The sequence below is a fragment of the Geotrypetes seraphini genome, chromosome 3 (assembly GCF_902459505.1).
Source record: "Geotrypetes seraphini chromosome 3, aGeoSer1.1, whole genome shotgun sequence".
Lineage (NCBI taxonomy): Eukaryota > Metazoa > Chordata > Amphibia > Gymnophiona > Dermophiidae > Geotrypetes > Geotrypetes seraphini.
In genome coordinates, this window is record NC_047086.1 from 2,373,365 (window position 1) to 2,396,913 (window position 23,549).

Consider the following 23,549-nt stretch of genomic DNA (forward strand, 5'->3'; position numbering starts at 1 on the left):
GGTTTCTCATGCTCACCTTTCACTTCTACCTATGAAAAAGATCATTCTTTGGATATTGTTAGTTTCTTTGATCATACTCCTCAACAGACTTTTATAGATCTTGTCCGTTGGCAACCAGTCCCCTGGACAGATCATTATCTTGGTGAGTTCTCACTTCCTATTTTTATGTCCCCTATCTTGAAGCAATCATTATTGAATAAAACTTTTACTTTTAGAAAGAAAATTCATCCAGAACTTTTCTGGTCTCAAGTTTTAACTACTCTCCCTTGTTCCCCTAGGGAAGATCCTATTGATGTAATCTGGTCCAAATGGAATTCTCTCACAGAATCCACTTATCATTCTTTAGCTCCAGCTATTACTAAAACGATCGTTGAAACTTGGATTGCACCATGGTTCTTACCCATAAAATTTGGAAATGAAACTGTAGAAAGTTAGAAAAGAAATGGAAAAGATCTCGATCTGATTTGGATAAATCAAATTGGAGATGCACACTTAGATCCTACAATCTTGAACTTAGGAAAGCGAGAAAATCTTATTATGTCTGTAAAATAATCAAGTCCACTAATCAAAGTAGTACTCTTTTTAAGCTTTGGCGCTATTTGACTAATATTATATCTAAAACTGGTCATTTCTCATCTCCTTCTGCTGAAACTTTAGCTTGTTTCTTTCAAGATAAAATTTCCCTTAAAAGACAATCTTTTCCTACAAGTGAAATTGAATATTCTTCCATACATTTCAAAAATTCTACAGAGGAAATTCCAAATGATCGCTTTTGGCATTCTATGGGACAAATAACACTTTCTCCTCTTTTAATAAAAGAGGATTTAGATCCTACTGTCCCTTCTCACTATCATCCAATTGCTCTATTAACAAAAATGTTAGAATCAATTGTAGCTAACCAACTTACTGATTACCTAGAGAAATTTTCTCTACTTCAGCCATTTCAACATGGGTTTCGCTCTAACTTCAGTACCGAAACCCTACTGATTCTTCTTCTCTCAAAAACTCAACAAATTCACTTTCAAAATCAATATTCTATTGTACTGCAGTTTGATCTATCTGTAGCGTTTGATGTGGTTCATCACGATATTCTCCTTCAGTTACTTTCAGATATAGGTCTTCATCAAGTAGTTCTAGACTGGTTTTCTAAATTCCTTCTGTATCGCTCTTATTCAGTGAATTTTGAAAGTACCGTAATACTTCCGACTCTTGGCAGTCTTCCTATGGAGTTCCTCAGGGTTCTCCACTTTCTCCAATTCTATTTAATCTTTATATGACTACTCTTAATATTTTTAAATTGTCTACTTGGGAAACTTTACTTACGCGGATGACATTTTCATATTGATAGAGATAGATCCGGACATTACTGATTTAGTATCTAAAGTAAATCTCTGTATCTCTAAACTTCAAGCGTGGGCCCAGTCTGTCCGGATGAAACTCAACGCGTCTAAACCCAAATTATTATGGCTAGGCCCAAAATTGGATTGTCTTCCTAGTTCTGTAACATTGACTTCTGGATCTTCTTTACAAATTGAGTTTTCTGCCAAGATTCTGAGAGTCCTTTTTGACTCCTTGCTTTCTTTCAAGGAACAAATTAACTCTGTGATTAAGAAATGTTTTTTTAACCTGCGTATGCTGAGGAAGGTCAAACATTTCTTTCTTCACCATTGCTTCTCTATTTTAGTTCAGATAATCATATTATTGCACCTTGATTATTGTAATGTAGCTACCTCAGTATTACAAAAACTTGCCTTTATAGATTACAACTGGTCCAGAATACTGCTGCTAAATTGATTTTTGGGAAACGTAAGTTTGATCACGTGACACCGTTGCTTCAAAGTCTTCATTGGCTCCCTCTTTACTTTAGAATTCAGTTTAAATGTGCTTGTGTTATTTTTAAAATTATTTATGGTATCTTCACTCTAGTTCCTTTATCCTGGAATTTTTATAGATTCTCTTTTGCAAGAGGCGACCAACAACTTAAACTATCTCTTCCTTCCAGAAAAGGGATTAAAGGAGGTAAGATTTTTGGTTAATCTTTGATTTTTAAGTTTCCCCAACTTTGGAATAATCTTCCATTCCTTTTAAGAAGCTCCGGTTCTCTTCCATTCTTCCGTAAACTTTTCAAAACCACTTTATTCACTAAGCACTTTGGAAATTAATTTTTTCAAAATCTTTCTTATGGTTGTTATTTGTTTAAGTTAACTATTGTAAACTCGGTATATAAAGCCAAGCATTAAATTAGATACTGGACTTAATGCTTACAAATGGGGAAACTGGTTGAGAGGAAGGCAACAGAGGGTGGTGGTCAATGGAGATCACTCTGAAGAAAGGGATGTTACCAGTGGTGTGCCTCAAGGTTCTGTTCTTGGGCCAGTTCTTTTTAACATTTTTGTAAATGATATTGCTGAAGGGTTATCGGGTAAGATTTGCCTCTTTGCGGATGATACCAAAATCTGCAATAGAGTAGACATGCCAAATGGTGTGAATAACATGAAGAAAGACCCGGCGAAGCTTGAAGAATGGTCTGAAATTTGTCAGCTAAAATTTAATGCTAAGATGTGCAAGATCATGCATTTGGGCTGCAAAATCCAAAAGGAACAGTACAGTTTAGGGGGTGAAGAACTTATTGCACGACGGATGAGCGGGACTTGGGTGTGATTTGTATGTGATGATCTTAAGGTGGCCAAACAAGTTGAAAAGGCGACGGCGAAAGCTAGAAGAATGCTAAGTTGCATAGGGAGAGGTATGGCCAGTAGGAAAAAGGAGATATTGATGCTCCTGTATAAGACTTTGCTTAGACCTCATTTAGAATATTGTGTACAATTCTGGAGGCCGCACCTTCAAAAAGATATAAAAAAGATGGAGTCGGTCCAGAGGAAGGCTACTAAAATGGTGTGTTGTCTTCATGATAAGGCGTATGGGGACAGACTTAAATTTCTCAATCTATATACTTTGGAGGAAAGGCGGGAGAGGGGAGATATGATAGTCATTTAAATATCTACTTAATATAAATGTGCATGAGTCAAGTCTCTTTCATTTGAAAGGAAACTGCAATGAGTTAAGAGGTGATAGGCTCCGGAGTAATCTGAGGAAATACTTTTTTACGGAAAGGGTGGTAGATGCATGAAACAGTCTCCCAGAAGAGGTGGTGGAAACAGAGACTGTATCTGAATTCAAGAGGGCCTGGGATAGGCACGTAGGATCTCTTAGAGGAAGAGATAATAGTTACTGTGGATGGGCAGACTAGATGGGCCATTTGGCCTTTATCTGCCGTCATGTTTCTATATAAGCATAAACCAAGTTAACACACTTTCTAGTATACAGTATTGTGTAAGAATGTCACCCTAGGTTTGGTTTGCTTGTAAGACTTGAGCACAGTAGCCTCAGTACACCGCTGACTGGATCTGTTTATTAGACAAGAAACATAATAATTTATTTTTTTGTATACCGCTATACCAAAAGTTCAAAGCGGTTCACAACAGAAAAGATACATATAGTCAATGTATATAAAGTACATAATAACATAGTCGATAAAGAATACATCAATTAAAAAGCAAGAAGTTAAAACAGTATCACAACTAAAATGTAAACATGTCAAACAGGCGCGTCTTTAGTGATTTTCTAAAATCAAAGTAAGAAGTAGCCTCAAGTATAGGTTTTCCAAGCCATATGTTCAGTTTAGCGGCCTGGAATGATAAAATTCTGTCACAAAACATCTTATATTGACATGACTTTAGAGAAGAGTAATTAAATAGATTTATTCTACGTGTATTCTTAGAATAGTTCAAAGAAAACTGAGAAGCAAGGTAATTTGGTAGCATCCCAAAAACTGCTTTGTAACAAATGCAAGAAAACTTAAACCGAACTCTGGACTCCACTGGCAGCCAGTGGAGTTTTTGATAGAAAGGGATAATGTGCTCCCCTTTTTTTTAGTGTTCTGAATCAGTCTCAATTTTTTGACTATTTTTTTGTAGGCCCCTAAATATATAATACTACAATAATCCAAAATACTCAAAATGAATGTCTGCACCAGCAAACGAAAAGAAGGTTCATCAAAAACTTCTTAATGGTGCGGAGCTTCCATAAGACTGAAATACATTTTTTAAACAGTAGATCAATATCGAGAGTTACACACAATATTTTTATAGATTGTTCAATTTTGTATTCCCGCCTGCTCACATGAATCGTGTTTTCTTTTATCCTTTCATTGGGCGTTGCTAAAAAAAAATTGTGTTTTTCGGTATTTAATTTCAATTTAAAAGCAATCATCCAAAGCTCGATTTGATTTAAAATATTAGCTAAGAAATCAATAAAATCAGATGACAGACAGGTTAATGAGATAACCACAGTGATGTTATCTGCATAAATGTAAAAATTGTGCTTTAGACTTTGCAGCAAATTACCCAGTGAAATAAGATAAATATTAAATAAAGTTGGGGATAGGGGGGAGCCCTGAGGTACCCTGCAAGTGTTGTCCCAGCTAAAAGATAAGTTGTCATCCTTGAACACCCGGTAGGATCTTTTGCCTAGGAAACCCTGGAACCAATTAAAACTGTTTCCTGCAATACCCATGGATTCCATACAATCTAATAGAATGGTATGATCCACCAGGTCGAAGGCACAGCTTAGATCCAACTGCAGAATCATAGCGCTAGAGCCTTGACTAAAAAGAAAATATAAGTGATTTCATAGCGAGGCCATAACTGTTTCTGTACTGAAACCAGATCTGAAATCTGACTGATTATTATGGATATTTGGAGGTAATTTAGAAGAAATATTTGCAGTTTGAAAGCATATTTCATCATCTCAGTCTCACAATGCCTGTTGTCGTCAGTTTGTCTGTCCATTCATAGGAATAGGTTTGTTTGAATAGGAAGGGTAGAGGTGAGGGAGATGGGAGAGAAGAGTGTGAGGGAAGAGTTCATAAAGGAAAGGGGGACAGAAAGCCCAATGCTCCCACTTCCAACAGCCTCTTCTGCCCTGCCGAAATATACTTTACCGTATCTTTTCCAGCCAACTGCCTCAGAGACATGAGTTTGCAAACAGTAGAATGGCAAGCCCCAAAACTCTCTACCATTAGAGCAGTGGTCTCAAACTCGCGGCCCAGGGGCCACATGCGGCCCGCCAGGTACTATTTTGTGGCCCACGGTCTGTACTAGTGCTGTCTGTATTAGTGCTGCCCACTCTTTGCAGCATCCTCTGGCTTCTCCCCTGGCATCCTGCTCTTACCTTCAGATAATTACCGCAGCCTGCAGAGAGGATTGCCGGTGCTGTAGTGATCCTTGCAGGCTGCCATCGTCCTCAGCAGCAAGTTCCCTCTGCTGCGATCCTGCCCCTGACGTCAGAGGAGGGGCGGGACCGCAGCAGAGGGAACATGCTGCCGAGGCTGATGCCAGTCTACAAGGAATGCTATAGCACCAGCAATCCTCTCTGCAGGCTGTGGAAATTAGCTGAAACTAAGACTGGGAAACCAGGGGGAAGCTGGAGGATGCTGCAAAGAAGGAGGGGGGAACATGCAGGCTTTTAGGGGGGAGGGGGAAGATTTATAAACTATAAAGAGTTTTATCTCATGCAAAATTGTCATTTCTTTAATAAGACATTAACTATTTTTTTTGCGGCCCTCCAAGAACCTACAAATCCAAAATGTGGCACTGCAAAGGGTTTGAGTTTGAGACCACTGCATTAGAGAGACCACAGTAGAGTTTATACAAAGTACTGTATTAGGAAGTTATTGAAAACTTGGTTATTTACAAATGAGAAGGAAATGTAGTACGATCTGTTGTGTGGCTTTGTACTATCAAGACAGAAGGTGGAAGTGCCATAGGCTGTGGCTCCTCTGCCTCTCTGCATGTATCACTGCACTACAAATGCCAGGTGCGGGCCTGGCTAACACCCCACTCCCCCCTCCTCCTTAACAAGTCCTACCATCTACAACATAGCACAGGCACTTCCAAACCTTTCTATAAAACACTTGTCTTTTGTCTCCTGTGAGCATAGTGTCTGTGTGTGCCGCTTTAGCACAGCCTCAAAGGGCTTGATTCACAAAGCAAACCAATCGTGTACCGGTCGGTTTGCGACCAGATTTCCCTCCTGCAAATTGGACAGCGATGCTATTCATCAACCAAAAATTTAAAACCGACTGGGCTGGCCAATCACCCCAAGAAGCGACTGCTGGAGACAAGTCAAAAACATCTTTCCGACTCTCCAGTCCATAGATGCCCTGCTCTGCCCCGATCTGTCTCCTGCCAGCTGTCCCCAAATGCCGCCCTGTGTCTCCTGCCTGCTTGCCCCGATCTTCCAGCCCTGCTCTCTCCACCCCAATCTGTAGGAAGAGGTTTGCAGCACTGGGGGATTAAAAATGTGCGGCTCTTGTCCCTGCTCTGCTCTCTGCCCCGAGCTCCAGCAACCGAAAAGTTTCAGAGTGCAGGAAAGAGAGAAGCAGGAAGAGAAATTGTGACTCTTTCTGCCGCCTTCCCTGCAGTACGAGCCACCCGCAGGCTCGCACTGCAGGGAAGGCAGCAGAGAACAGGAGAGTCTGGGCGGCAAGAACAGGGTTTGGAAGGGGAGAGCAGGAGGGTGCTTGCAGTAAAGTTTAAAAAAGAAAAGTCGCGGCTGGACCGGTCTAGATGCATGCGCAGACCATCTACAGATGGTCTGCGCGTGCATTTGGATCACTGACCTGCGATCCATGCGGGCGTTCCTCCATTCGCCCCATCTGCATATTGAAGTCTCCTGAATTCATCGGGCCTGATCGGGCAGGTTCATGAATCAAGCCCAAAGTGAAATGGAAGAAATGCCATCTCTGAATCTTCTCCAGCTACAAAGGTGCTAATAATAAAAACATTAGGTAAACACCCCTGAAAAGAGGCATTAGATTTTCTGACTTGGAAGAAGCAGCTTAGCTTGAATGACATCTTTAAAATGAGATCATCTAGACACTCCTTCCCAGATAATATACAAATGCCCTTGTATACATTCTGATGGCGGGAAGGAAGCGTGTCCTAGTGGTTAGAGCTACAGCCTCGGCAATCTGAGGTTGTGGGTTTGAGCTCCGCTCTGCTCCTCATAATCCTGGCCAAGTCAATCTACTATTGATCCAGGTACATTAGATTCACCAGAACAGATAGGGAAAAATGCTTGAGTGCTTGAATGTAAGCCGCTTAGACAACCTCTATTGATAGATAGTATATAAGTAACTTAAATTTTAAAAAAATGGCACCGGGGTGGGAAGATAACTTTTCGCAGTTGCTCAGACAAGAACCTAATTGTAAGTGCAGTACTAGACTTGGCCCCTTGGTGGCACAGCAGAGCTGTCTCTTAGCTATTGCTCCAGCATGCATTTGTGCATATGAGGGTCCTTTGCTCTAGGACTCTACGTGTGACTTTTATCCATGGCTCTTCCCTGTCCAGGCAGACCACCTACAGAATGCATTTCTTACATTTCTCTGCAAAACTGAGACCCTTCCATCATTTACATTTTAGCACTGCTGTCTACAGACTAAGCAATCGACATGAAAAAGCTTAGTGGTATGAAAGTATAAAAATCAATTTCTGTTCTTTTTGGTATAGTACTCTCCAAATATTTCTCCTTCTTGACCCTTTAATTTGCTGCTGTACGTAACTTGAGGTTGAACGAGAACAGTGCCAAGGTAACAGGTATTTGGAGATGCAGATCGCCCCTAAGAGCCATAGAAACACTTGTTGCTTCTGAGCAACAATGCCAAATAAAGGGTTAAATTTAGTTACAGTAAATGCTGATTTTCTAAACAGTGGCACGCTAGTGGTTCTTCCACTTTACTCTGAGTCGCACAGTGGCAGTGTTGTATAATTCTGGCTTTCAAATCTCTGGACAGCAACAAGCAATGACAGATAATAAACACATCACATTTGACAGACACTGCAGGTAGTTCAACCTGTGTTCAGATCCTCCAACTGGGATCATTCAACAATCACAACACATTGAACACTGGCCACTTTTTCTATGGCCAGACTGCTGGGCTACCTCTATCCACACATCCGACTTGCATAATACATTGCCAAGATTTGTATTTCTACAAAATGCCATGCGCCTCTAAAACCTATCATGTCTTGATAGTCTTGGCATAAGCACGCAGGCAATCATATCCTCCATAGGTGATTTCACTGACTGGAATAAAAACTGGTCACTATCATTACTGAGAGTGTCCATTTTCTGGCCAACTTCACAACTCTTGGTGGATTCCCTCTATCACTTAATTTCTCTGCCAGAATAGAAGAGGAAATGCAATATTGCCCAATTTGCCTACATTGTAGAAATTGAGAAAACAGTGAACTCATTTTCAAATGCTTTGGGTACCTACTGTTGCCAACGGAGTAAGGTAACTTCTGTCAAACTTTCCATTAGCACATTCAAAGGCCACTTCTACAAATGTAAAAGAATGCTACACTCAAATCAAATAGCAGTGTGACACAAATCACAATTGAAAAAAAAAAGGCTTTGTCTGTCCAGATGAAGCTAAATGCAGCCAAAACGAAACTTTTGTGGTTAGGCCCAAAACCGGATTATCTCCCTCCTACTGTACTTCTGGACTCTGGAGCCTCCTTACAAATTGAGTTCTCCAAGATTTTGGGAATACTTTTTGACTCTTCCCTCACCTTTAAGGATCAGATAAATTCTCTGGTTAAAAAATGTTTTTTCAACTTACGAATGCTGAGGAAGGTTAGATCTCTTTTTCATCAACGCCACTTTTCCGTTCTGGTCCAATCAATTGTACTTTCTCAGCTAGATTATTGTAATGCTGTTTATCTTGGCATCACAGGGATCTGTCTTCAAAGACTGCAGTTGATTCAGAATACCGCTGTAAAGTTGATTTATGGAAAAAGCAAATTCGACCATGTGACTCCCTTGCTATTGAGCTTTCATTGGCTCCCAGTTTGTCTCAGAATTCAGTTTAAATACATATGTATGTATTATTTTTAAAATTTGACTTGGTATCTTTATTCCTCTTGTTCCTCTTCTATGGAACGTTTATAGATTTTCATATGCAAGAGGAACTCAACAATTTAAACTTTCCCTCCCTTCCAAGAAAGGAATTATGAATTTCAGCCTTTCTTTGGCTTTTAAATTTTCCCAATTGTGGAATGATCTTCCTTTGATTCTGAGGTGTCTTAATTCCTTCCAATCTTTTCGGAAATCCTTGAAAACTTATCTATTTGCTAAACACTTTGAAAATTAATTTCCATGTATTTTAATATTTTTTATTAATTTTATTGGTAACCATGTCAAGCTTCCCGTGGTTGAATTACCCGGTATATAAAGCTAAGTTTTAGTTTAGTAATGTATTTGCACCAGCATAATAAATGTTGCAGGCCAAAGGCATGTATCTATTCCCTCTCAAAATGTACCAATAATAGATTGACTGTACCAGGCACAAAACATGTTCATGAATCTGCTATTCAAAAATAAAATGATTAAGCCACACGATCAAAACAGTGAACTCATCAAAAACTCAGTAAGAACAACGTGAGGTCCTAGGATGAAAATCCAATGCTGCAGGAACTATTTGTATAGCCTCCAGTTGCAGTACGAGGGGCCGCTAAAAGTTGGAGCACTGGAGGGGGTCACATGATGCAGCCTACCTAGAGGACGTCTGTGTGGAGAGCTCCCGCCCTACCCCCTCTAAATTCGGCGATTGTTACCTGCATTCCGGTTGTTCCCTCGGGGCTTTTCTGCTGACCTTCTAGGGATAAGCTGCCGCTACTCCCCGGGTGCTTTGGAGAGCGATTTGAGCACCGGGTATGCCTATAAAATCGGCTAAGGGTTCCCGGGAAAAATCTGTGACAACCCCCTCCAAGATGGCGGCGGATCAGGCCACTTTCCCAATCCCGGCCGGAGACTGGATTACCAACATCACCAAATCTGTGTCGGCTGCTTTGGCGGATAGACTAAACAAAATTCAGTCCCGGTTGATGAAATGCATGAAAAATTTGACTCGCAAAATCGGCGTCTGAACGAGGTAGAGCAGCGCATGTCTGCTCAGGAAGACACGTGCACGGCTATGGCGGCGCAGATGGAGGCACTGCAGACGCAGACTCGGGAGTTAACTGCACAGTTGGATGACCATGAGAACCGCAGCCGACAGAACAACTTGCGGCTGATCGGGATTCCGGAATCGGTCACAGATGAGGGGCTCTATGAGATTTTCAGTAAGTGGCTGCCTACTGCTTTGGGTTTTGAGGAGACCACCATGCAATTTGCCTGCGAGCGGGCCCATCGAGTAGGAGCGCGTGTTTCTGGGGCCGGGAGACCTCGAGTAGCTATAGCCCGTTATGTGAATTGGAGAGAGAAGGATATGCTGCTCCGTGCGTTCCGGAAGGTGGGGGCCCTAGAATATGAGGGCTCGAAAGTGCTGGCCTTTAACGACTACTCGATCAGGGTGGCTGCTTTGCGAAAGGCCATGTCGCCCTGCTGTACAGACCTGCACAATCGGGGGATTAAGTTCGCCTTGTTGTTTCCAGCCCGGCTGCGAGTTTGGCATGGGGGCCAGAACCATTCCTTGGCTACAGTGGAGGAGGCTCGGGCTTTCCTGGCTAAGTTGCCAGCTTGAGTATGCCATCATGACATGTTTCCGCTCTGGCCTGGTGGGACTTCTGAGATCCAGAGGGTTCGCTACGATGGGAGAGGTCCTACTGGGTTCAGGATAGCCCGTCAGGCATGCCTGCACTGGGTTTACAAGATCCTTTGTTCTGCCGCTTGAATTACAGGATCTTTGGAGTGGATATGGCTCTCATCATTACTGCCCTCCTTACAATCCTTTTCTTTGTCTTCTGCTGACTGGTGGCTGTGCAGGGCACACTTGCAATTGGACCCGCCTGGAGACCTGTCCAGAGTGCAGTGGTTTGTAGCCCTGGATAATGCTGAACTATTTGCTCTGTTTTATGACTGGACAATCTGTTTGTTCTATGTGCTAGTTTGATCTTGCTGCATTTAAGAGTTTAGGGGACACTGAGGGGGGGTGGTGGGGGGGGCTCTTCGGGTAGGTTGGGGATCTGTTTCTGGGAGTGCATGTTTGGGGGGGTTGACATGCTAAGGGGGGAGGGGGGTGGTAGGAGGGAGGGGAAGATGGGAGGAATGCATGAGGAGTATGTATGGTGGATGCTGTGTGTTTGGTCGGTGTGTATGAGGTGGGGAGGGGGGAGGGTGGAGGATTGCTGGATACTGTGGGTATTCTCATCGAGGGGGGATGGGCCTGGCTGGGGGGGCCTGGTCTCTCAATCCATTTACTTTTTATACCTTATGGCACTTCTGGTGGCTTTTTATGCTGCATAGTTATGGTTAATTTGACAGTAGTAACTCTTAATGTTGATGGTATACATTCTCCTATTAAACGAAAGAAAATACTCACGTGGCTTCGACAGCATCAGGTGGATATTGCATTCCTTCAGGAAACTCACCTCACGAGTGCTGAGCATGAGAAGCTGCGCAGGGAATGGGTGGGGGATGTGAGGTACTCTGCCTATAATGGCCGCCAGAGAGGAGTGGCTATCCTGGTTCATAAAAGCATACCACTTCATGTTCACAAGACAATTCAGGATAAACAGGGCAGATACATTGTGGTTGCAGGGGACCTTTGGGGTTTTCAGTTTCTTTTTTGCAATTTGTACGCCCCGAATGTTTATGACCATATTTTTTATTATCCCAGGACAAGCAGGCAGCTATTCTTGACTGATGGGTGACGGCACCGACGGAGCCCCGGTACGGACAATTTTAGAGTGATTGCACTCTAAGAACTTTTTAGAAAGTTCTAGCTCGGCCGCACCGCGCACGCGCGAGTGCCTTCCCGCCCGACAGAGGCGCGCGGTCCCTCAGTTTCTTAGTTTCCGCGGAGCTAAGAAGACGCGTTTTCAACGGCTGTTGAAAATTTTTTCTACTTGCCTTCCCGCTCGCGTAAACGTTTGGCTAATTTGCCTTTTTTCTTTCTTTTATTTTGTTTAAAAAAAAAAAAAAAAAAATTCTTTCAATTTTTTCTTCAATTTCGGTTTTCCCCGGCGGGGCCTTCTGCCACCATCGAAGCCTCGGCCTTCGATTTGGCGGAAGCCGTTTTTCCTTTCATGCCCCCTCAACCGGGTTTTAAAAAGTGCCAGCGGTGTGCTAGGCCTATATCTCTCACGGACCCACACAACTGGTGTTTACAGTGTTTGGGTCCTGAGCATCAGGCCTCCTCTTGCACCCGCTGTGCGACTTTGAAAAAACGAACTTTAAAAAATCGCTTAATTCAACAGCGATTGTTGTTCGGTGCCGAGATGTCCGACCCCGTTCCTTCGACTCCGGCTTCGGCACCGATTCAGTCGGCACCCTCGTCTTCGACGCCGCGTGATTCCACACCGGCATCCCAACAGTCAGGTAAGCCGGCTAAGAAGCCTTCTCCGCTGGAACGTCTTCCGGCCTCGAGTGCAGTGAGCCCAATCCTGCCGCCGGTTCGACGCCAGCGGAAGCGCTCCGCCCCTATAGAGGTGAGTCCCTCGACATCGGGCTCCTCATCTCCGGGGCGTCGAGCGGCACCGCAGGTACCGCAGAAGAAAAAAGCGGTACCGGTGCCATCCCTCGATGACCGCATTACGGCCATCCTTCAGGTGCAGCTGAAGGAACAATTAGAACGACTCCTTCCTGCTATCATGACACCGAACCTTCCGGTGCCAGTTCGCACCGAGCCATCGGTACCGGTTGTTGAACAACCTGTATCGGTACCGATTGTGGAACCCGTTTTAACCGCTTCCACTGTTTCGGTACCGCTTCACCTAACCTCATCGGTATCGATGCCAGTCCTTGCACCGGAGCCGAGAGCTCACCATCAATCGGTGCAGACTTCGGCACCGGTGCGTCCGATAACTTCTCCGGACACGGTATCGATGAGGTCGGGTAAGTCGATGCGCAAAACCCGACACATGCAAACGTCGACACCTGAGTCTCGGGACCATTCTTCCCATGTAAGGGACCCTGATCTGTGGGGAGACTCAGAGGAACCCTTTCTTTCTGAAGGAGAATGTTCCTCAGAGGAGGAGGATTCGGCTGTCCCTGACCCATCCTCCAAACAGGCCACTTCCTCTTTCTCTAGTTTTTTGAAAGAGATGTGTGAGTCCTTGTCCATTCCTTTGGAGGCTGAATCCAAAAAGTCTAAAGCTTTTTTGGATGCCCTTGATTTTGATCAGCCTCCAAAGGAATTTTTGAAACTTCCCCTTCATGACATCCTAAGGGAAACTTTCTATAAGAATTTAGAGACTCCTTTAACTGTCCCAGGGGCCCCACGTAAACTGGATTCTCTATATAAGGTAATTCCCATTCCTGGGTTCGACAAACCTCAACTACCACATGAATCCTTATTTGTCGAATCCACCCTTAAAAAGACTTCAGGAGCCAGTGTATATGCATCTGTCCCTCCTGGCAGAGAAGGAAGGGCCATGGATAAATTTGGTAAGAGGCTCTACCAAAATGCTATGTTAGCTAATAGGGCTAGTAATTATGCTTTTCATTTTTCTTTTTATTTAAAGCATCTCCTTACCACCATGGCTTCTTTCGAGAAATATCTTCCTTCACGAAAGCATTCCGCTTTTCACACATGCTTGTCGTCTCTTCTTCAATTGCGTAAGTTTATGGTGAGATCCATATATGACACTTTTGAACTTACATCCAGAGCGACAGCAATGTCAGTAGCTATGCGTCGTTTGGCCTGGCTTCGGGTATCCGAGCTTGATGTTAACCATCAAGATCGGTTAGCCAATGCCCCATGTCTAGGGGATGAGCTCTTTGGGGATTCCATGGACTCAACCACACAAAAGCTCTCTGCTCATGAGACGCGCTGGGATACCCTGCTCAAGAATAAAAAGAAGCCTCCTCCGCCAAGACCATACAGGCAGCAATCGGCCTATCAACGCCGTTTCACAGCCCGTCCATTGCCTACCACTGCTCAACAACCTAGGCGTCAGAGACAACAGCAACGTCAGCCTCCCAGACAACAGCAACAGCAACAAGCTGTAAAACAACCTCCTCAGCAAAAGTCACAGCCCTTTTGACTTCATTCTCCGCAGTATAGCCAGTATCCCTATTCCTGCTCTCCTGCCTCAACCAATTGGAGGTCGACTTTCTCTGTTCCTCAGCCGGTGGGAAGTAATCACTTCGGACCAATGGGTCCTCAACATCATCCGCCACGGCTACTCTCTCAACTTTCAGACTCTTCCACCTCAAAGCCTGCCAAAAGAGTCTGCTTTGAACAGTCCTCAATCAGCCCTCCTTATTCAGGAGATCCAATCCCTCCTCCTTCTGAACGCTATAGAGGAAGTCCCTCTAGATCAAAAGGGGCAGGGATTCTACTCCCGCTACTTTCTAGTTCCCAAAAAGACAGGAGATCTCAGACCCATCCTGGATCTTCGCGATCTCAACATTCATCTGGTAAAAGAAAAATTCAAGATGCTTTCTTTAGCCATCCTTTATCCCCTTCTAAATCAAAACGACTGGCTATGCTCCCTCGATCTCAAAGAGGCTTACACTCACATACCGATCAATGTAACCTCAAGACCATATCTCCGATTCATGATCAATCATTGTCATTACCAGTACAAGGTGCTGCCCTTCGGTCTTGCCTCATCTCCAAGGGTATTCACCAAATGTCTCATTGTGGTGGCGGCTTTTCTACGTTCTCACCACCTGCATGTATTTCCTTACCTGGACGATTGGTTGATCAAAGACACTTCTGCCCAAGCGGTCCTTCTGGCCACCAACCAAACCATCCAGTTTCTACAACTTCTGGGATTCGAGATCAATCTACCCAAATCCCATATCATTTCCACTCAGAGACTTCAATTCATTGGAGCGATCCTGGATACACTCCTCATGAGAGCTTTCCTGCCATCCAATCGTCTTCAGACCCTTCAATCTCTATGTCACCAGGTACTTCCTCTGCCGTCCATCTCAGCAAGGCAAATGATGGTGCTCTTGGGACACATGGCATCCACAGTTCATGTCACACCTCATGCCCGTCTTCACCTGCGCACTCCTCAATGGACCCTTGCGACCCAGTGGTCCCAAGTGTCGGACCCTTGCTCACGACACATATCTGTGACATCATCTCTTCGTCAGTCTCTGCAATGGTGGTTGGTATCCTCAAATCTATCCAGAGGTCTTCTGTTCCATCAGCCTCCTCATCAACTAGTCATCACCACCGACGCCTCCCTGTATGCATGGGGAGCTCACTTGAACGAGTTCCAGACTCAAGGTCTTTGGTCAGCCCAGGAAAGGAAACATCAAATCAATTTCCTGGAACTCAGAGCGATGTTTTACGCCCTCAAGGCCTTCCAACACCTTCTCTTTCCTCAGGTCCTTCTGTTGTGCACAGACAATCAGGTTGCGATGTACTACATCAACAAACAGGGTGGGACAGGCTCTCGCCTTTTATGCCAGGAAGCCCAGAAGATCTGGACTTGGGCCATAGATCATCATCTCTTCCTGAAAGCTATATACATTCAAGGGAAACAGAATTCCTTAGCAGACAAACTCAGCAGAATTCTCCAACCTCACGAGTGGACACTCGATCCCGTAACTCTGCACTCTATCTTCAATCAATGGGGCACTCCTCAGATAGACCTCTTTGCAGCTCCTCACAATCATCAGCTGCCCCTATTCTGCTCCAGACTTTACTCTCCACACCGTCTAACAGCAGATGCTTTTCTCCTCGACTGGTCGAATCTGTTCCTGTACGCCTTCCCTCCTCTGCCTCTCATGTTGAGAACCTTGTTCAAGCTCAAGAGGGAACGAGCCACCATGATTCTGATTGCTCCGAGGTGGCCCAGGCAACATTGGTTCTCCCTTCTACTTCAACTCAGTTCCAGGGAACCTTTTCTTCTTCCTCTGTTTCCTTCGCTGCTTACGCAACAGCAGGGAACCCTTCTGCATCCCAACCTCCAGTCTCTACACCTGATGGCTTGGTATCTCTCGGGCTGAACTCGACTGATACTCTTTTATCTCAGCCCGTTCGTTCCATTCTGGATGCCTCCAGGAAACCAGCCACTCTACAATGTTACCATCAAAAGTGGACGAGGTTTTCTTCCTGGTGTCTTCTTCATCATCTTGATCCCACTTCCCTAGCGGTGGAGACGTTGTTGGATTATCTTCTTTCTTTGTCTGATTCTGGCCTGAAGTCCTCTTCCATCAGGGTCCACCTCAGTGCCATTGCAGCTTTTCATGAGCCAGTCCATGGAAAACTTCTTTCAGCTCATCCCCTGGTATCCAGGTTCATGCGTGGGCTTTTCAATGTGAAACCACCTCTTAAAGCCCCTCCGGTTATCTGGGATCTCAATGTGGTTCTTTCAGCTTTAATGAAGCCTCCATTTGAATCTTTAGCTACTTCTCCTTTCAAATTTCTCACTTGGAAGGTACTTTTCCTTATTGCTCTTACCTCTGCCAGGAGAGTCAGTGAGCTTCATGCACTGGTTGCAGATCCACCTTTTACGGTCTTTCATCATGACAAGGTGGTTCTGCGTACACATCCAAAGTTTCTCCCCAAGGTTGTCTCGGAATTTCATCTCAACCAATCCATTGTCCTACCGGTTTTTTTTCCAAAACCTCATTCTCATTCTGGGGAACAAGCTCTGCATACTTTGGATTGTAAAAGGGCTCTTGCTTACTATCTGCAGCGTACGAAACCCCACAGATCAGTTCCCCAACTTTTTCTGTCCTTTGATCCGAACAAATTGGGACGTCCTGTTTCTAAACGCACGTTGTCTAATTGGCTAGCAGCGTGCATTTCTTTCTGTTATGCTCAGACCGGACTGACACTGGAAGGTTCTGTCACGGCCCATCGAGTCAGAGCAATGGCAGCATCTGTAGCTTTCCTCCGTTCCACTCCTATTGAGGAAATCTGCAAAGCTGCTACTTGGTCCTCAGTTCACACTTTTACATCTCATTATTGTCTGGATGCATTCTCCAGAAGGGATGGTCACTTCGGCCAATCTGTATTACAAAATTTGTTTTCTTAATGGCCAACCTTCCCTCCATCCCTCTTTTTGTTAGCTTAGAGGTCACCCATCAGTCAAGAATAGCTGCCTGCTTGTCCTGGGATAAAGCACAGTTACTTACCGTAACAGGTGTTATCCAGGGACAGCAGGCAGATATTCTTGCGTCCCACCCACCTCCCCGGGTTGGCTTCTTAGCTGGCTTATACTAACTGAGGGACCGCGCGCCTCTGTCGGGCGGGAAGGCACTCGCACGTGCGCGGTGCGGCCGAGCTAGAACTTTCTAAAAAGTTCTTAGAGTGCAATCACTCTAAAATTGTCCGTACCGGGGCTCCGTCGGTGCCGTCACCCATCAGTCAAGAATATCTGCCTGCTGTCCCTGGATAACACCTGTTACGGTAAGTAACTGTGCTCTCTGGGCTGCTGGGTATTTTAGCTCAATTCCCTACTTATCATTTGGTTGTGGGAGGAGATTTTAATGTTACAGCGGACCCGATGATGGATTATTCTCCTGCCAGGCCGCGACCTAGGAATCATGACCAGAGGGGTGTGAACTTTCTATGTACTCAATTGGCGGTGGTGGATACCTGGAGAACTCTCCATCCTTTTGATAGGGAATATACGTTTTACTCTCATCCCCATTCCATGTATTCTAGATTGGATCATGTTTTGGTCTCTCAAGCTCTCTTTCACCGTGTGGATAAGGTTTCTATTGAAGATATCACTCTGTCGGACCATTCGGCGGTCCTTGTGACTATAGCGGCCACTGAGCGTAAGGGTGATAGATCTTGGCGGTTTCCGGCTTCTCTCTATGGCGACCAGAGGTTTCGAGCATTTCTAAGGGACAAGTGGGTGGACTATGATTTGTATAATAATACCTCTGACGTAGACCCGGTAGTGTTCTGGGAGGCTTCGAAGGCTGTGTTGAGGGGTCATATCATCCAATTTGTGTCGTCACAGCGGAAACGCCAGGGGGAGAAACTTCTTGCCCTGACGGAGCAATTGGCAGAGATTCGTAAACGTCATCGGGCGACGTTACTGGGCACGGACGGGCAGCAGATTCACTCCTTACGCTCTCAAATTAATGAGATCTTGGATGCTAGGGCCCGTCAGGATATTTACTATCAAAAATTTCACCTATATCGCTGGGGAGGTAAGGCAGGTAAACTTCTAGCAAATATGGTCCGGCCATACCGGAAGAAGCAAATTGTTCGAGTGGTCAAGAACTCTCGGGGTGAGACCCTCACTCAGGAATCTCGAATAAGGGAGCAATTTGTTGATTTTTACAGCGCGCTCTATGCGAGGAGAGACTTTACCATTGAGGAGCGGGACCGTTTCTTTCGAGATTTGTCTCTCCCGAAGCTGTCCGAGGTTCAGACGGAGCAGCTGAATGCCCCTATTTCTTCAGAGGAAATCCAGTCGGGGATTAAAAAACTAAAACTCGCTAAATCACCTGGCCCCGATGGCTTTGGCCCCGAATATTACAAACTTTTGCCTGACCTGCTTATCCAACCTTTGGGTAATTACTTCAATTTCCTTTCCTCAGCACCCACGGGCGTTCCGCATAATCTTGCTCATATCACTCTGCTCCCAAAGCCGGGTAAAGATCCCATGCAGGTCGGTTCATACAGGCCAATATCCTTACTGAATCAAGATGTTAAGCTGTTAGCGTCTATCATGGCATCTCGACTCAATGTGTTTCTCCCTCAGCTTATTGGGGATGATCAGGTGGGATTTGTCCCTCGACGTTATGCATCGATGAATCTTCTTAAGGCATTGACTGCAATCCATGAACATAGGGGGAGAGGGGGTGCTTCCGCGATCGTCGGGCTCGATATGGAAAAGGCTTTCGACAGTATTTCTTGGCAGTACCTCTTTTGGGTGTTGCAGGAATATGGCATTAGTGGGACTTTCCTTGCTTGGATCCAGGGACTCTATTCGAAACCGCAAGCTAGGCTGCTTATTAACGGTAGCCTTTCGCAGTCGTTTCCACTATGCCGGGGTACTCACCAGGGTTGTCCCCTCTCCCCCCTATTGTTTGTTTTAGCTATAGAGCCGTTAGCTATTAAGATTTGTTCCTGTCCGGCCCTGCGAGGCATTCGCATTGGTAGGTCGGAGTGCCGTATTGCATTATTTGTGGATGATATATTACTTTTCCTGGACCAGGCCCCCACTCATTTGCCGGTGGCGCTACAGCTAGTTTCGGAGTTTGGTGTTCTTTCTGGTCTCCAAGTGAACTGCACGAAATCGGAATTGCTACCCCTGTCGGGGCTTGGGTGGGAGCCGTGGCATGCCGGCATGCCTATACCCCCGGTGACAGCTCCAATGAGGTATTTGGGTATCTATCTACATCCGGACCCTAGGGTTCTGTACGGGAGTAATATCCTGGCTGTAATTGATAAAATTCAGGCTTTGTGTCACACGTGGCGGGATCTTCCTCTATCCCTTTTGGGGAGGGCGGCGCTGATTAAAATGATATTACTGCCAAAGCTGCTCTATCCCCTCCAAGCGGTGCCCTTTTGGATTCTACAGCACGATATCTGCCGGCTTCGCTCTCTTTTTTCGGTATTTCTGTGGCGGGGCCGGACCGCCCGCATTGCATATGCTAAGTTGACTCTTTTCAAGCTGGAGGGGGGCTTGGGGCTTCCCGATATTCGTGCTTACAACGTGGCAGCATTAATGCGCTTTATACACGAGGGAGTGACGGGGTCGGCCCGGTTTTCCCCACAGGGATGGATGAAAGGATGGTGCGCGCCTTATACTTTCTTGAACCTTTTGCATGCCACGGGGGGATTACGGGGCGAGCTATCCTCTAAGTTGCAGTTCTTACGCCCTTTTCGTCAGGCCTGGCAATGGTGGCGACGGCTGCAGACGAAATCTCCCAGGGCTTCGCCTTTTCTGCAACTACAGGGTAATCCGGATTTTTCACCAGGGCTGGGATGCTCCCCCTTTGCCGCATGGGCGGTTTGGGGGGCCTCGACTCTCGCTTACATGATGGATGGGGATACGGGGGTATTTGACTCTTTCGCCCAATTTCAGGATAGGTGGAATGTACCTAAAACTCACTTCTTCGCTTATTTACAGGCCCGCCATTACTTTCAGAGTCTATGCTTGCAGTATGGCGCGGAGTGGCCATGTGGACCCTTGGATCTACACCTCTTGAGTACCCCGCCTGCCATGAGTTCTCTTGCGCTATGGTACAAGGTAGTGCATTCGTCCGTGGCTCAGGGGCCTTTGACATTGTTATGCAATGCCTGGAATAGAGACCTGGCCTCTCAATATACCCCTGATTCCTTTCTGACCCTCTTTCACACCCTTCATGCTTTTGTGAAATCTGCGGCCTGGCAGGAGACCCAATTCAAAATCCTCCATAGAGCCTATATTACCACGGCGCGGGGGGCCAGGAGGTATTTGTGGGAGGAACCTACATGTATTAAGTGTAACAGGGCACCTGGGACGTTCCTACATTCTTTTTTGGAATGTCCTGAGCTCTCTTTGTGGAACTCTTCCTTTGCGCAGCTTCGGTTGGTTCTCCATTGCACTATTGAGTGGGATTATAAGACGTTGTTGTTGGGTGACCAGACCTTGTTGGAAGAACAGGGCCTCACGATTCCTCAGAGGCACTTTATCTACCTGATGGTGTTGACAGTTAAACGTTTGATCTTGCAATATGCTTGTGGGAGTGGATGGTGTGCTTGTATGGGTGGATGCTGAGTTCTATGTTTCGGGGGTTTCGTGGATGGGTTTGTTTGATTGTTATATATAGAAAATACTTGTTGGGGTTGCCATGAGAGATACCTCATTTCTGCTTTTCGATGCAAATAGAGGTCTCCGTGGATGTGTTACACGTTCCTGAGTGAATTCATTGTATTTTGTTGTTGACCATTGTTTTATTCTTTTAGTATTTTCTTGGTCTCTCTTGTTGACTCCTCAATAAACATATTTTAAAAAAAAAAAAAAAAAAGTTGGAGCACTCTCCGAGGACTATATAATTACTGTATTTATTTAATTTATTTTCTATCCTGTTTTCCTCAAAGAGCTCAGAATGGGTTACATAATATACAGTTAACAGGTTACTATTTGCACTGGATTTGCCTTACCATACAAGTTTACGATACAAGTTTTTATCCTAACTTGACACATACTAGGGGCCTAATACAAATATACATAATATACAGTTTACCAGTTGCAATTTACCATAGTTATTATCCTTACAGTTCAAGTTTTCCAAAACAAGTTTTATCCTAACTTGATACACATGGACAGTTTACAGGTTAAATTTACCATTTTTACAGTTCAAGATTTTTCAGTACAAGTTTTTTTCCTAAAGTGACACATACCGGGATCCATTACCAATATACATTTTGTTGTAATCCATCAGTCAAGGGCAGGGGAGTTAGGTGAAGAGGTATGTTTGTATTGCTTTCCTAAAGTTGAGGAGTCCTTCAAGGGATCTGATCTGCGATTCCAGTGCCTCGATATGAAGTGGGAGTAGGAACATCATTTGGTGGTTTACAGTTGAAGAGCACAACCAGGGGGCATTTTGAGGTGCATTTTGTTCTGGGAGCAGAGGGACCTGTTCGGCAGGTATGGAGAAAGCTTAGCTGTCATGTAGCTCGATGCTATGTCGTGCAAGGATTTGAACGCTAGCATCAGGCCCTTGCAAACACAATGTTTGGCTACGGGCAGCCAGTGAGCTGACGCTAGAGCCTGGGAGACAGTCACGGGCACGGAGGTTTTTTAGAAGTCTGCCATGTTTTCTACATGCTGGAGATGACATATGCTGTGAGACTGTTGAATAGCGCATTGGAGTAATTTATGCAGGAGAGTACTAAGGCATAGAATAGTTGGGTGAAGTCAGACTCTGAAAAGTAGTTCCTTATTTTTCAGAGTTGTTTCAGGTAGTAAAATGAAGATAGCACCTGAGAGAGATGATTGGAAAGCGATAGGTTGGAGTCAACAAGTATTCCTCTTCTTTTTTTTAGTCGGAAAAACTTTGGTTGTGCTGAGAATTTTTCAGTGGTGTGAAAAAGCCCTCACCCCTTATAGGCTTCCCTTGTTATTGTCTATATGTTGCAGTGAATGGTTTCTGATCTGTAAACAAAAGGGAACCTGAGTACACAGATTACACAATTTTAAATGGAGACTGACCAAATTTTGGTTATAATGCCTAGCCCAAAATCCTTTTTTGCTCATTTTCAGTTTTGGCATTGGTGATGGTTCAGTTTTGGCTGAAACTGACCATGTGTTTTCAATGGAAGCCATAAATATGTGTTTCATCCTATTTGTCTTCCTCCCTCTCCTCTAAACAGGAGTTGCCCCCCACTAGGGAAATAGTCAGGGCAACCGTGATCCCAAGTCACTTCTGTCCATGCTGACTGGCTGCCATGATCTCTAGTGGCATTTTGAAAGTAATCTCATGAGACTGCCAAAGCATATCAATGCAGCCATTTTGAGAGTAGTGTTGACATGGTTGACGGGATAAAAGCGTGCGAGTCAAATGCACGCCGACATTTCAGAGCAGACAAGTGAGCGCAAGACGTGAGTGCGCCATTCTAAAAGCTTCTTTTAAAGGACTCCAACAGGGGTGTGGGGGGGGAACCCTCCCCACACTTTACTTATTAGTGTTCACACCAGTGTTCCCGCTAAGCTGCGCTGGGGTGCGCTGACGCACAAAATATTACCTCGCAGCGCACAAGTTTCTCGTCACAGCGCACACAGTGTAGAGCACAGTTCTTCAACCGCCGGTCCGCAAACAAAATCTTGCCGGTCCGCGAAGGATTCGGTCCCCGCCGCAACGAAAGGCCGGCGTCAGCTGACTTGCAACTTCCTGTTGCAGTCGCTGTGCCGGGACTCCTGCCTTCCACCGCGTTTGCCTCCTGCCTTGTCTCCGCACCTCCAGACCAGCAGCGGCAGCTGTGTATGCTTTTAACTTCGGCACAGAGCTGCCCCTAATCAATAGTTTAGCGCGGTTTCATAAGGCAGCCTCGGGGCCTTTGCTAGGCCGGCCCACATCGCATCATCGAAGCGGGCCGGCTATCAAAGGCCCCGAGGCTGCCTCATGAAACCGCGCTAAACTATTGATTAGGGGCAGCTCTGTGCCGAAGTTAAAAGCATACAGAGCTGCCGCTGCTGGTCTGAACTCTTGGGCCGCTGAAGGAGGGCAAAAAGCAGCTGTCCTGGAGGTTTCCCTTCCTCTCGCCTTTACAGGTTCCTTTTTTCCACCTTTTTTTTTTTCTTCCTTCAAACGGCAACGGGCCCCAGCATCGACATCAATCAAGTAAGTTCCACTGTCAATCAAGCGGTTCTGCTCGGCCAAAGCTTCCCCTGTGACATGAGCCACCCTCAGGGGAAAGAAAGTGACCCACAAAGGTGAGGGGAAGGGGGGCAGATGATGGAAGTTGGGGGGGGGGAGAGAGAGAGAGAGAGAGAAGGGGCAGATGAGGGAATGGAGGAGATGAGAGAGAGAGAGAAGGGGACAGATGATGGAAGTGAGAAGAAGGGAGAGAGAGCAGAAGGCAGATGGATGTCAGTTGAGAAGGGAGAGCAGATGCTGAATGGAA